Source organism: Bos javanicus, chromosome 20, assembly GCF_032452875.1.
Source record: "Bos javanicus breed banteng chromosome 20, ARS-OSU_banteng_1.0, whole genome shotgun sequence".
In the NCBI taxonomy this organism is placed as follows: Eukaryota; Metazoa; Chordata; class Mammalia; order Artiodactyla; family Bovidae; genus Bos; species Bos javanicus.
Genome location: NC_083887.1, coordinates 34,789,266 through 34,802,994, shown reverse-complemented (window position 1 = coordinate 34,802,994; position 13,729 = coordinate 34,789,266). Strand labels below are relative to the sequence as shown.

The window sequence follows — 13,729 nt, the reverse complement described above, 5'->3', positions numbered from 1 at the left end:
GAAGCCCATGTAAATTTGTAATGTCTGTTAAAATATTTTCTGCTGCATTATGTTCATTTTTCTTAATTTTATCTCATAGTCACTTAAAGCACCAAAGACATTTTAGTTATTAATGGCACCCCACTCCAGTACTCTTGCCTGGAAAATCCCATGGACGGAGGAGCCTGGTGGGCTGCAGTCCATGGGGTCGTTAAGAGTCGGACATGACTGAGCGACTTCACTTTCACTTTTCACTTTCATACATTGGAAAAGGAAATGGCAACCCACTCCAGTGTTCTTGCCTGGAGAATCCCAGGGACGTGGGAGCCTGGTGGGCTGCCGTCTATGGGGTCACACAGAGTTGGACACGACTAAAGCGACTTAGCAGTATGCAAGACTTAACACATGGTTGGTGATGAGTAAATGTTTTCTGAATAAATGAATGAATGACAGTGATTGCATTATAATTGCTCAGTGTGGTTGAGAGACAAGATAAAAGCTTAAACATAAATGACAATGAGGTCACAGGTAGTGCTAGTACCAAGTAGGGATCTGAAAAGCTGCTTCCAAGTCTGAGAGGAGGGTAAAGTAATAAAATAATTGGGAGATTCAATCTTGGCCATGGAAGACTTTAGTTCTCTCTCCACCAGGTGTTAATAGTTGAGAATAATGCCAAGACTTTCTCATTACCTACAAAATAAATTAAAGCCAAAAAGGGGAATAATTTTGCTCCATATGCCAAAAATTTCTGTATGTTCTGCATATAAATATTACTGTTTAAAATATGTTAAAAGTTTTTCCCCTCCTTGGGACAAAGAGACATTCTAGATTTCATATGTAGAATTTATATATTGTGTTGGCCAAAAACTTCATTCGGATTTTTAAGACGTTATGGAAAAATCCAAATGAACTTTCTGGCCAACCCAATACTATTTTTGTTGAAAATGAGAAAAGTCTTTGTAGACCATGTTTTGGGTTTAAAAAAATCTACAATTTCTCCTTCATTAGGAGAAATCTGTAGCAATGGCTTAAACCGTAGTAGTTTCTACAAAGCATTGAGATAGTGATGTCTGAATGAAATAACACACAGATTTAAATTTCTCTTATGGACATCATTAGTATTAAAATGATGAGAGTTTTTCACACATCTGGATTTTATTGATGTTTTAGAAAAAAAGATTCAAGAACTAAATGAATGAACCCATAAGACAGTTAGTTGAGTGTGAATGTACTTGTTTGCAGTTTTAACGTGTTCATTTGGGATGTGGGAAATGATTCATGTGGGAATCTTCCTCACATTATAATACAGTGAGGAAGATTGATATAAGATTGATATAATTGCTATGAGGGAAAAGGATGCTTCCTATCATGGCTTAGGTCAAATGTCAAAATTCAGGAACCCAGAGGTGGATGCATAAGGATCTGAGGGCTGGAGGCCCATCTTTCCTCAATGGTGTTTCCCATCCACATTGACAGGATCAGTATCACCATCTGAAGACGCACTCAGCATGCCCCTTTGACACATGGCAGGTGGAAAGCCAACACAGGGTGTACTTTCAGCCCAGAAAAGGGGAAAATACTCAGTGACGTCTCTTCGGAGAGTCCCAGTGCCTAGTCCTATAGTCAGAGTAACCAGCTCAGCCTGGTCTGCCTGAGACCTGCTTCGTTTCAGCACCATGTCCCATGCAGCCCTTAGTCCCAGGCGAACCAGGACAGTTGGCCACCCCACCTGTGGTCAAGGGTGCCATTTAAAGTTGGTGCCTCTCTTCCTTGAAGGTGCACACCCAACATCTGTAGTGTTTGTTAAGATTCACATCTGGACTTACTATCTTAGGCTGGGGCCCAAGTTTCTGCATGTCTAATAAGCTCTCAGATGACACTAGGGGCTGGTCTAGGGATCACACTTTGAGTATCAGGGTTTAGAGCATACTTTGTGGACTCTTAGAGGTTATGTGGAGACCTTGCCCCATTTACGAATTGAACATCCTTGGTGAAGTGACTTAACCTCACTGAACCCTGATTTCCACATCTCTAATAGAGACTGACTATCTTCTAATAGAGACTGACTGAACTATCTTCCTCACAGGGCAGTGAGGGTTAATTGAGTTAATTATGAACACAGAAGAAGCACTCAACAATTATTAATTGATTTTATTATTAAGATTCCCTGATGGCTCAGACAGTTAAGAGTCTGCCTACAATGCTGGAGACCTGGGTTTGACCCCTGGGCCAGGAAGATCTCTGAAGAAGGAAACCTCTTTTGTTATTACGGACATTTTATTGTGTGTCACTGAAGTAATCAAAGAGGTGGTTGACACTGAAAACACAAATAAGTTGAAGAAAGTTTCAGGTAAACCCCTAGTTGAAAGAGTCACAAGCATTGGTGTTTTTAAGGCAAATTAGAATGTTTGAGGCAGAGGCATATCACCAGGATGGGAAACAGGATTGACCCATTAGGTAAATCTTAAAATGTGTATTCATCATAAAACACTAGTCTTTTACACTTTGTTGTACATTCTGCTCCATATTCTGAGTTCCCTGGAATGGTAGGCATGTCACAAAAGTCTAAAACTCTGATTCATGCAGAGGAAATTGGACCCACTAAGCAGTTATGTCCATGGGGTCTCAAAGAGTTGGATACAACTGAGTGATTAAGCACTTTTGATGAGAATCAAAAGTGAAGTGCCTGTGCAGGTCTGGCCGATGCTAACTGCTAAATAAATACTGGCTAGTGTTATAGCTATCTTTTTGGTATTAAAACAGAACTATTTCAGCTTCATATTCATTAAGGAAGAAGAGCCATTGGATTGAGTGCTTCTTGGATGTATTGGTTCTCAAAAGATAATAAAGCCTTCAGACTTTGATGACCAGATGCTGCTGGTACCTGACTAAAAGGTGAGGAGCCATCTAACCTGAATTCCCTGCTCTATTATGAGCAATCTTGAAGCATAACTCATCTTCATTCTTACTCACTGGATCAGGGATACACTTTGATTATTTGTTACAAAGAAAACCATTGTTGGGCCAATGGTCTGTACCCGGATTGTCACTTTCCAAGCACTGGCTGATTTGACCTGTTTTATTACCAGGTCTGAACATTTGGATCTGAGAATGCACATGTATGAAACCAGTGCTAGGGAGCGGCAGTTACTGGTGGTGGTGGGCCAAGAAAGATGCAGCAATTTTTAGATTTGAGAGCTTGAGGCAGTAATGGGCACGTCAGCAGTTAGAGTCAGAACTAATTTATTTATAAATCCTCACTTTGTGTTCAAGACATATTTTCTAAAGCTAAGTCATATTTCTGATGTTGCAAGAAAAAGATAAAAAATACTTAATCCTAAGTCTAAGAAACAAGACTATTGTCCTATTCAAAATTTGGCAGGCCTATGTCTCAGAAAAATAAAACAGCAGCTCACAAATTCTTCTTTCAAATTGCTTGACCAAACCCACGTAATGCTTTCTTGCTTCTCATACCTGGATGCCCTCATTGGATACAGAACTGGGTTATGAATTCATGTCTCAGTCAGAAGAGGAGCGTTGGTTTGGAATCAGTTCAAATTCTGGCTGTTCTACTGAGGAACAGTGTAATTTTGAGGAACTTATTTAAACTCTCTGATCCTCATTTTCTTTCTTTATGAAATAGTTCTAATCCCTTCTTCAAAGAGTATTGGGAAACAAATGATATAATACTCAAAGAGACTCCCACGGAGCTCAGCTCATAGAGAGTATTTAAAACATATTCATTTTCTTCCTCTCTTCTCCTATGCTTTGCACCTTAATATGCACTGGCTTGTTCCTCATATTGCTGTCTGCCATCTGCTGCACCTTTGAGATACAGACAAAGTTTAAAGCCTCCTTGTAGGTGTTCATGATCTGATCTGGGGCATCCCTAGTTTCTGTGTCCCTCAGGCCACGACTGAGCAGGGGGTAAGCTCTTGATCCAGCTGTCCTAGAGAACGACATCATCAGCACTCCTTACCTAATATTGATTTGAAATAGTGAGCATCAATCCAAATGTTTCCTGTATACAGTTCTCTGGTGGCCAGGACACATTGACATAGCAATGTTGCCATTGAAAGGTTTTCAGAGATCTTCTGTTTTACCACTTACCAGCTAGGACAGAGCACCTGTCAGTGAAAAACCATATTGTATTTCAGAAGAATATTTCTCAATTTAGCCAAAAAAGAAAATTGAGGGTCTCAATTTTGAAACTGCATGCTTTTCTTTAAGTAGGTATCATGCCATTTGTTTGTAACAGTGTGGAAGATTTTAGTGCACAATAGCAATAATTCCTTACAGTTTTAAAAACAGATGAATCTAGGAGTTCAGTCACACCCTAAAAACCAAGATCTGGACTCATGTTTATCCCAAATTCCTCTAACTCTTGGCAAAGTGGGGCATACAACTTCCTGCTATTTAGTCCTTCATTTTTCATATTTTAGAGCTACTAAAATGTGAAATGTATAGGTTATGAAGCTCACTCTGTTGGAAGCTTGGATCAGTGAGGATAATTTGGTCCTACATGAATACTCAATAAAATGTACTCAATATAGAGTTGAATGAAAGCTTTATTTTTCCCTTAATTCTTCATAAGAATTTAATTTCCTTTGTACACAGCAAATATATGTTTTCCTGTGTTTATGAATAGAAAGAGCACAAGCTATGGAAATAAGTAATTTGAATTTTAGTTAGCATATTTTCTTTTTAATATGGACCATTTTTAAAGGCTTTATTTGAATTTGTTACAGTATTGCTTCTGTTTTTTGTTTTGTTCTTTTGGCCGCAAGACATGTGGGCTCTTAGCACTCTGACCAGGGATCCGTCCTGTACCCCCTGCACTGGAAGGCAAAGTCTTAGCCACTGGACCACAGGGAAGTCCCTAGAACCTTATCTTTTTGAGGAAGTAATTTTGTGAAAGTTGCTAACATTTTGGGGTTTAATTTTCTTTATCTCTATAATGAGGGCTTGGCTAGCAGACTCCAATGGCAATCTCCAACTTTTATAATTCTGTATAAAATCCTCATTTTTTGATCTAAAATGTGCAGTGGCTAATTTTCATATCTTTTGCTCCTCCTTTGTTGAAATGCATAGAAATTATTCCTAAGAATACATATACAGTTGTTTATTGTATTAGAAAGGAACTTTCCTTATGGTATAGCACAATGTCCTTATAACGAGTGTGCAATAACTTAAAAATCTGGTAAATTAGCTAGAAAGCTGAACAACCATTGGTGACCCAATATAATTGAAATTAAGTCATCAGTGGCCCAACATAATGGGGAGACTGGGAAAGCTGATATTACATTCTAAGAAAACAAGCATCTTTTAACTTCTTCCCTGACAGGTCATAGGGCACATTAGTTGTTCTAGTGTAAAGAAAAGTGTACTTTTCTGAGGACAATGAAATATTAGATACAAGCTGTGATTTTCAAAATATGTAACAATATGTATGGCATGGGGTCCCACCAGTCAGAAAATACAAAGAGTAACCAAGGATATAAGCCTTAAAAAACTAAACCACATAGCGGGGAAGGAGACAGTGGGATGAATTTAGAAAGTAGCATTGATATATATACATTACCATATATAAAACAGGTAGCTAGTGGGAACCTGCTATATAACACAGGGAGCCCAGCCTGGTGCTCTGTAATGACATATATATATATATAGTTATGACTGATTTGCATTTTTGTTGTACAGCAGAAACCAACATAACATTGTAAAGTAATTATCCACCAATTAAAAAAAAAAAAAAACTAAAAGCCAAACAAAAGAAAAAACAATTTAAAAGTACTTTTACTATTCCCATCCTCAATGAGAATCATTTATTTTTTAGCAAATATGTATATCCCCAGCTTGAAAAGAAACAACAAAGGGGGGAAGCATGTATCTGATTCCTGCCTACTTCCTATTCCATCTTGTCCCACCTTCCCCTTGCTGTCACTGTCCATCCACATTTGCCTGCATCCTTGGACAGGCATCCTTGGACAGGCATCCTTGGACAATGGGCTCCTAATTATCACCCACTCTCTGAGGATATCATGCCATCTCCTGAATCGGCTCTCACAGCCATCTTAGTTATTCCTAGTAATTCCCAGCACATTACCCTGCTTTGTTTTCTTCCCAGCATAGAGTAATAGCTGGAATTCTGTTTTATTTATGTTCAATATGTATTTATTTTCTGTCCACTTCAGAAGGTCTGTATAGAACAGACTCGGGCTATCTTGTGCATGCCTGGCAAATAGTAGGTCATTAATTAATATTTCAGTAACAATGACATGAATGTGTATGTGCTCAGTTGTGCAGTTGTATCCAGCTCCTTGTGACCCCATGGACTGTAGTTCACCAGGCTCCTCTGTCCATGGACTATTCCAGGCAACAATACTGGAGTGGGTAGCCATTCCCTTCTCCAGGAGATCTTCCCAACCCAGGGACCAAACCCAGGTATCCGGCATCTCCTGCATTGGTAGAAGGACTCCTAACCACTGAGTCATCTGGGAAGCCAATAACATTCATGATGAACCTAAAAACATATGGGCACCTACTGCATGTCAGACTCCACCTAGATTGGGCTTCCCTGATGGCTCAGTCAGTAAAGAATCTGCCTGTAGTGCAGGAGACCCAGGTTCGATCCCTGGGTCAGGAAGATCCCCTGGAGAAGGAGATGGCAACCCACTCCAGTATTCTTGCCTGGAGAATCGCATGTAGCCTGGTTGGCTACAAAACGTGGGGTTGCAGGAGTTGAACACTGACAGGGAGTAAACCACCACCACCCACTTAGATTATCTTCCTAGGTCTCAAATCAGCTGTATGAGATGGATCTTCTTTTTAACAAAGGAGGGAAAAAGAGGTTTCTAAAAGGTTAGAAAAGATAACATGCTCAAGATCTCAGTGTTCTTATAGGTGTTAACTGAGATTTTAATTTAAACCTCTGAATGCATTCTTTGCTGGACTGCCTCCTAATTAAATATGCTTCCATAGTTAATAAATCAAGCAAAACATGTCCATTGCCTTGTATTATCAGAACTATTGGATTATATTACTCTTGAGTAAGCAATTATTCTTTTTTTTAAATTTTATTTTATTTTTAAACTTTACTTTTTTTTTATACTAAGCAGGCCCGACCCTGCTTAGCTTCCGAGATCAGACGAGATTGGGTGCCTTCAGGCTGATATTGGCCGGAGCCTTAACATTTTATCTTCATTAAGGAAGTTAAAATGTTCTTTGCACTCCCTTCCCTAATGAACCATGTTTCTCTAAGAGAATACATTATTAGGGTGTATCATTTCTTACCATAAATACGAATTTTAAAATATATCACTTTGAACACCCAGATCACTGTATCTAATATTTTCCTCAGACATTTATAGGTTGCATATTTGTGTCGCTACATAATTCGTATGTTGAAACCTTTTTCCTCAACATGATGGTATTTGGAGGTGTTTAGGGTCATAACGGTGTGGAGCCCTCATGAATGGCATATTGTTGTTGCTCAGTCATGTCTGATTCTTTGCAACCCCGTGGACTGCAGCACGCCAGGCCTCCCTGTCCTTCACCATCTCCTGGAGTTTGCTCAAACTCAGGTCCATTGTGTCGTAGTGCCCTTATAAAAGAGCACCCCCAGAGAGGCCCCTCGTTCCCTCTGCCTTGTGAGGTGACAGCTAGAAGGCATCATCTGTGAACCAGAGAGTGAGCCCTCACTACACATAGAAACTTCTGGTGACTTGATCTTGGACTCCCAGACTCCAGAGCTGTGATAAATAAATTCTGTTGTTTATAAGCCACCTTTCTATGATGTTTTCATTATATAGTGACTGAGAGAAAGATGTTGGAACAATGAGGAAGGTCAGATGCTGAAATAGTAAAAAGGTTTTAACAGAAGGATAGATTTCCTGAATGTAATTCAGAAGCCAGTAAGTTAGAGGAAAAATAACTAGGAATACTAGATAGTAGATTCCTGTACACAGATAGAGTCTTAATTTTTGACTTTTAAAAGGTTTCTTAAAAATACCTAAAGGTTTCATACTGGGTCCTGAGAAAGATGACATGATTCTTAAAAATAGAAATTCCAAGGCCCAACTCCAGATCTACTGATTCAGAATCCCTGGGTGGAGGTGGGGGGAGGAAGGAAGAGGTATCCCAGAAGAACATTATATTTAAGCAAATTTGGCAAGACTGAGTCCAAGAATGCTTATTATGTGAGTAATACAGGATGCACAAAGTTGATAATGTGAGGCAAGCAAGAAAACTTTATGAAATTCTTTACATGAAAGAAAAACATTAAATCTATTATACACTCACTATTGTATTTTTGTTACTTTCCATTGCTTCTCATATAAGATCGGAATTCAATGACTACTTTAAAGATTAAAAATTTTAAGCGCTCAAAACTCCCATCATCAAATTTTGTTGTTGTTGTTGCTCATTTATTGACTCTAAGGGTATGTATGTTTCTTTCTTTTACTTATAATGTATGTATGCATGTCTGCAAACGTGTGCACACACACCATCACACATGTGCACACACATTCACACAGTTCCATGGCAGCAAAGAAGCCCTCACATTCCAGATATGTCTTAGTGAAGCATGATGGTTAAGAATTCTCAATATTTTCACGTTACTTGGAACACCAGTAGGTAGGTTACCCTGGCTCCATTCCCAGAATTGAACAGTAGGGGCCTTGTGAAATGCTAAATGATGTGTATAACAGTATTCAGGCGCTCCGAGAGCCAATCCGTCAAAACATTTGCTGCTTTGAAAATGTGTTCTTCAAAAAAATGGGCATATGGAACTTATTACGCTGCTTGGTGGAGTTCAGGCAGCAGAGTCCAAAGTAAGCATAAAACCCTTTTGAGGACACAATTCTACCTTAAGGTAACAGAGTCTCTAAAACTGTCCTTCCCTGACCCAAAGAGGTATAGAACTCTCACAGGAAGTAGCAGAGTTCCAAATATTTTCCTGGGATTCAAGTGTTAGAACAGCACAAAAATTGCTAGAAGTTTTGAAAAGACCAAAAAAGTAATATTTAAATAAGAGCTTGGAACATTTGACCTGTTTCAGTAACGATCCTTCAGTTGGTATCTCTTTATCACCCATTTCTACCACGGTCGTAGGCCCATAATTGTTGTTTAAGAAATATTTGTGAACAAATAAATCTGACATTTTACAGCTATGTGTTCAAGTAGAGATTAGAATGCACAGCTACATACTTGTGGAAATTTGATGGATGAAAGAGAAATTAAATCCTTTAATCTCAAAGGAAATAAAAGAAACATTTTAACAGAAGAAGAAAATAATCAAAAGAAGGTCCATGATTAGCTAATTCTCATTTTTTTCCCTCCCTGCTGATTTCTGTGACACCTGGATTTAAGAGGATAGACTTTAAACTTTTTCACATGTTCTTATATAATTGAAATAGTGAAATATCAAAGGAAGCTAATTGATAGAATTTATGAAGGATTAACTTACTTTGAACCTGCGTAACATAATGTGTGCTGTACGAGGTGTTAAAAAAAAACCTGTGCTTCTTTTTCGTTAGCAGAAAAGACAAAAAATGTTATTATCAATCATTGCAGACAGCAGGAACAGAATTTAGGTTTTGAAGCTGAAAAGCCTCAAACTCCTTGCTGTGTTTTATTATGCATAACTGAAATTCTTCACAGTTACAAAAGTGTAAACTCCTCCTGATTGCATCAATATGTACTTGGAACAGGGAGGCCTGGAGACCACTCATTGTGAAGGAACTCTGCAGCTACATTTTGATTTGCTTTGAAGGAATAAAAGTAAATCGAGAAAGTGTGCTCTTCTGTGAAAGCCATGCAGGCATCTCATTTCTACCTTCTTATGAATCATAAGGTGAATTCATTTGCCTTGAAAATCTCCTTCATCTGAAATTTCCTGACAGTCAGAGATAGTCCCTTCTCAGCATGTTTGAGCACCCAAAGAGCCTTGCCTGGACTGCTCTTTGATGGTTTAAATTCTCCCAATGCAATGCTCACTTCTGCCTGTTACCTTGTTTTTCACTATTTCATGATTCGTCTTTTATATTTTATGACTGCTTCCTTTGGGATTTTTTTTTTTCCAAGAAAAATGACAAGAATGATCCACATAAGTCCATAAGAGAGGTCGTAAAATAAACATTATACCATGCGTGTGGGGTAAAAAAAAGATAACTACAAATGGCTGTTCTCACTTTCTGGCACTTACACACATGGCCATCTGTTTGAGGGCTGTTTTACTTGGCTCTTTGCCAACATTTATGTAACTGGCCGATTGAAAGGAAATGACATCACCAAGTTTCCTGAAGACTATCACTGGAGCCACAAAAAAGTTAGGAAACAAATTGCTTAGTAAAGAGAAAGATGTTTTTCAAATGTCTCTTTTCTCTTCCATTTCTTTCTTTCTTTTTTCCTCGCATTTCTAACAGTATTTTCCCTTACTTCTGCACCTTCTGTGTTAATATTTTCAATGTCTGCTTTAGGGCTTCTCCTCTTTGAATTATGAGGCATTAAGAGGGGAAAAATGCTCTTCTTTGGGTCCACACGATATGATCATAACATGTTGAAAAGTAAGGAGCTTTCAGACCCACCTAAAATCCAGTAATAGATTTGATTGACTTCTTTCTCTTAAATGACAGCAGATTTTTGAACCTGTAGATCTAGGCTTTGAAAAGATCTGAAGTAGTTCTCACAAGACCTAAATTTTTTAGCTACCAACTTTCTCTTACAGCTTGACACACAGAGCACGATGGGATGAAGAGGAACATTTGGAAAGTATATCATATTTGTTGGCAACACCAAGATGTCAGAGGTAGGAATGATAGAGGTTTTTATATTAACAGCATAGTTTATAGATCCTCTTATCCCAGTGTCCAGTAATTTGCACCACTGGACCAAGGAGGCCTTTCATCTGATTCCAGAATGAAGCCATCTCTAGGGGAAGTCTAGCAGCTATTTTTAAGGCTCACAATTGGATGGAAAACATATTAAGTATTAGAGGAAATTAAGTATATCTGCTTAATATTTTCTCAGGAGTTCAGAGCAGAAGATTATCTAAACAGGGGCCTCTTTAAGCCCCTATGTTAAAAACTTTGGAATTTTAAATGCCATGTATCATTCCAGTGGCCTTCCACTTGTGGTCTCCTGTGATACTGGATGGTTGGAGCTGTGTCGTCCTGAATCAGCATTCTTTCAGCTGGGATGGGAGCATTAGTTTGAAAGTGTGCCTTTTTGATATTACCTGGATGGGTTTGAAACTCACCTCCCCACGTCCCTGTCCTCCCATCTCTTTTCCATCCATCATCATCATGGGTAGTGGATTCTGCTACTGCTCCACCCCGACTGGCTTTGCCAGCTGATGCATCCATCCTTCAGGTGTTTGGGGTTCTTTCTGGAGAATTGTCAGTAGTTGATGGGAGCCACCTGCTGGGGCTGTGGCGGTGTCACCCTTCCCCTCACCCTCCTATTTGGCCAATGATTGACAGGTTTAGATATATAAAATTCTTGAGGGGCTTCTCTGGTGGCTCAGTGGCAAAGAATCTGTCTGCCAATGCAGGAAACATGGGTTCAGTCCCTGGTCTGGGAAGATCCCACATGCTGTGGAACAACTACTGAGTTGCTCTAGAGCCTGGGAGCTGCAGCTCCTGAAGCCCACATGCCCATGCCCCACAACAAGAGAAGCTTTTTCCTAATAAGGTTTGGAAGGGTCTTCCTTTCCTGTAACAAGTCACATATATCTGAAGCCCTGTCATAGACTCAGTTTTTTAGGGCCTCCTACCCAAGGCATGGATTTCCCAGTACACAAGTGGTAAAGAACCCACCCGCCAATGCAGGAGACTTAAGAGACGTGGGTTTGATCCCTAGGTTCGGAAGATCCCCTGGAGAAGGAAATGGTAACCCACTCCAATATTCTTGCCCTGAGAATCCTCGTGGACAGAGGAGCCTGGAGGGCTACAGTCCATGGGGTCACAAAGAGTCGGATACAACTAAAGCGACTTAGTATAGTACAGCACCCAAGGCATGCTGATTATCAACAATGGTATCCAAATGATGAGACAATTCCAAGAGCAATTCTGTTGAAGTCAAAAGCATGAGAAAGGTCCCTATCAAAGTTTATACAGCAAGACAAATGGAGCAGTTGGGAGGTTATCAGTCAGTAGCAGCATCTAAAGAAAACAAAATTTAAGTTAAGACTGTAAGAAAAAAGAAATCATCAGTGATAGGTTACTTGAAAGATTTTAAAGCATCTGGTGGAGACTACAGAGACAGATAAAAATGTTGGATTAAAAAAAATGCTAACACATATGAATGAAAAAACTTTGGAAACATAGAGAAGTAGAAAAATAATATCAGAATCACCTGGAATCCTACTATCCAGGTATAATCATTTTAGATATATTTCATTACAATTTCTTTCTATCATTTACCTATGTTTGGATTTTATTCGTATGTATTAATTTACATACATTTATGCATTGGGAATTGCTATGTATACAATTGAATATGCTGTATTTTCTTCTTGAACATTACTACTAACTTTTCATGTCATGTAGTACTCTGGAAATCCTGTTTTCAATGTCTACAGAATACAAATTCTATAGATTGACTATAATATGTACTTACTGTCAGAATTTGGGTTTGCTAATAATTTCTTGCTGTTTACAACACTGCTGTAAGGAATAATAGGCTTGCACATAAATCTTGATGTTCATTTTAGATTTTCATTTATAGATTATATTAATAGTATACTACATTATACTAATAGTAAAACTACCAGGTCAAGTGCATGCAAATTTTAAATAGTCAACTTATGTTCTGATTTTTGGCCAACATACTGGCAGTTATTTTCCAAAAAAGATGTGCCAATGTGCAATTACTCTAATAAAAATTCCATTGTGTAGTGCTATTGCCAAATTCCATATGCAAATTAAATAGAAGCAAATTTAGTGAATTTTATAGTAAACAATAAACCATTGTTTTCTTTGTGTGTGTATGTTGTTTGGACCTTGTTTCCTCTTGTGTAAAGATGAAAACTTTTTTTGTTGTTGTTAATTTTAAAATAAACGTGTTCCTAGGAAGGAACCTGAGTGTCCAAAGATGAATGAATGGATAGAGAAGATGTATATACATATACAATGGAATAGTACCCAGACATAGAAAGAGAATGGAAATAATACCATTTGCAGTAACATGGATAGGCGTAGAGACGATCATACTAAGTATGCCAGACAGAAAAAGATAAACATCATATGATATGGTTTATATGTGGAATCTAAAAAAAAAAAAGATACAAATGAACTTATTTGCAAAACAGAAATAGCCTCATAGACATAGAAAAGAAATTTATGGTTACCAAAGGGAAAAAGTAGAGGAGGGATAAATGAGGAGTTTGGGATTAAAATATATATACGATGACATATAAAAGAGATAACCATAACTACAAGGACCTACTGTATAGCACAGGAAACTGTACTGAATACTGAATATCTCATAATAACCTATAATGGAAAAGAATATAAAGAAATATATATACATATATATGTGTATTTATATATATATATGTAACTGTTTCCCTTTGTTGTACATCTGAAACTAATGCAACATTGTAAATCAACTATATTTCAATACAATTTTAAAACATATGTTTATAAAAGATAAAAAGCATGTTCTTGGTTTTTTCCTTTTTAATATGTCTTATTAAGGTCTAGAGAAAAATACTCCAATGAAGCCCTAGGTTTCAAAAACATGAAAA

At 38.1% G+C, this 13,729-nt stretch overlaps 1 long non-coding RNA gene across 1 annotated transcript in view; it reads left to right on the top strand.

Moving 5' to 3' along the window:
• Positions 1 to 2,556: 2,556 nt before the first annotated feature.
• Positions 2,557 to 13,729, top strand: part of LOC133233355 (uncharacterized) — a 41,811-nt gene continuing 30,638 nt past the window's right edge. The window contains exons 1-2 of the long non-coding RNA XR_009731689.1: positions 2,557 to 2,874; positions 10,709 to 10,789. This is a non-coding gene — a long non-coding RNA (uncharacterized LOC133233355). The remainder of the gene's footprint in view (positions 2,875 to 10,708; positions 10,790 to 13,729) is intronic.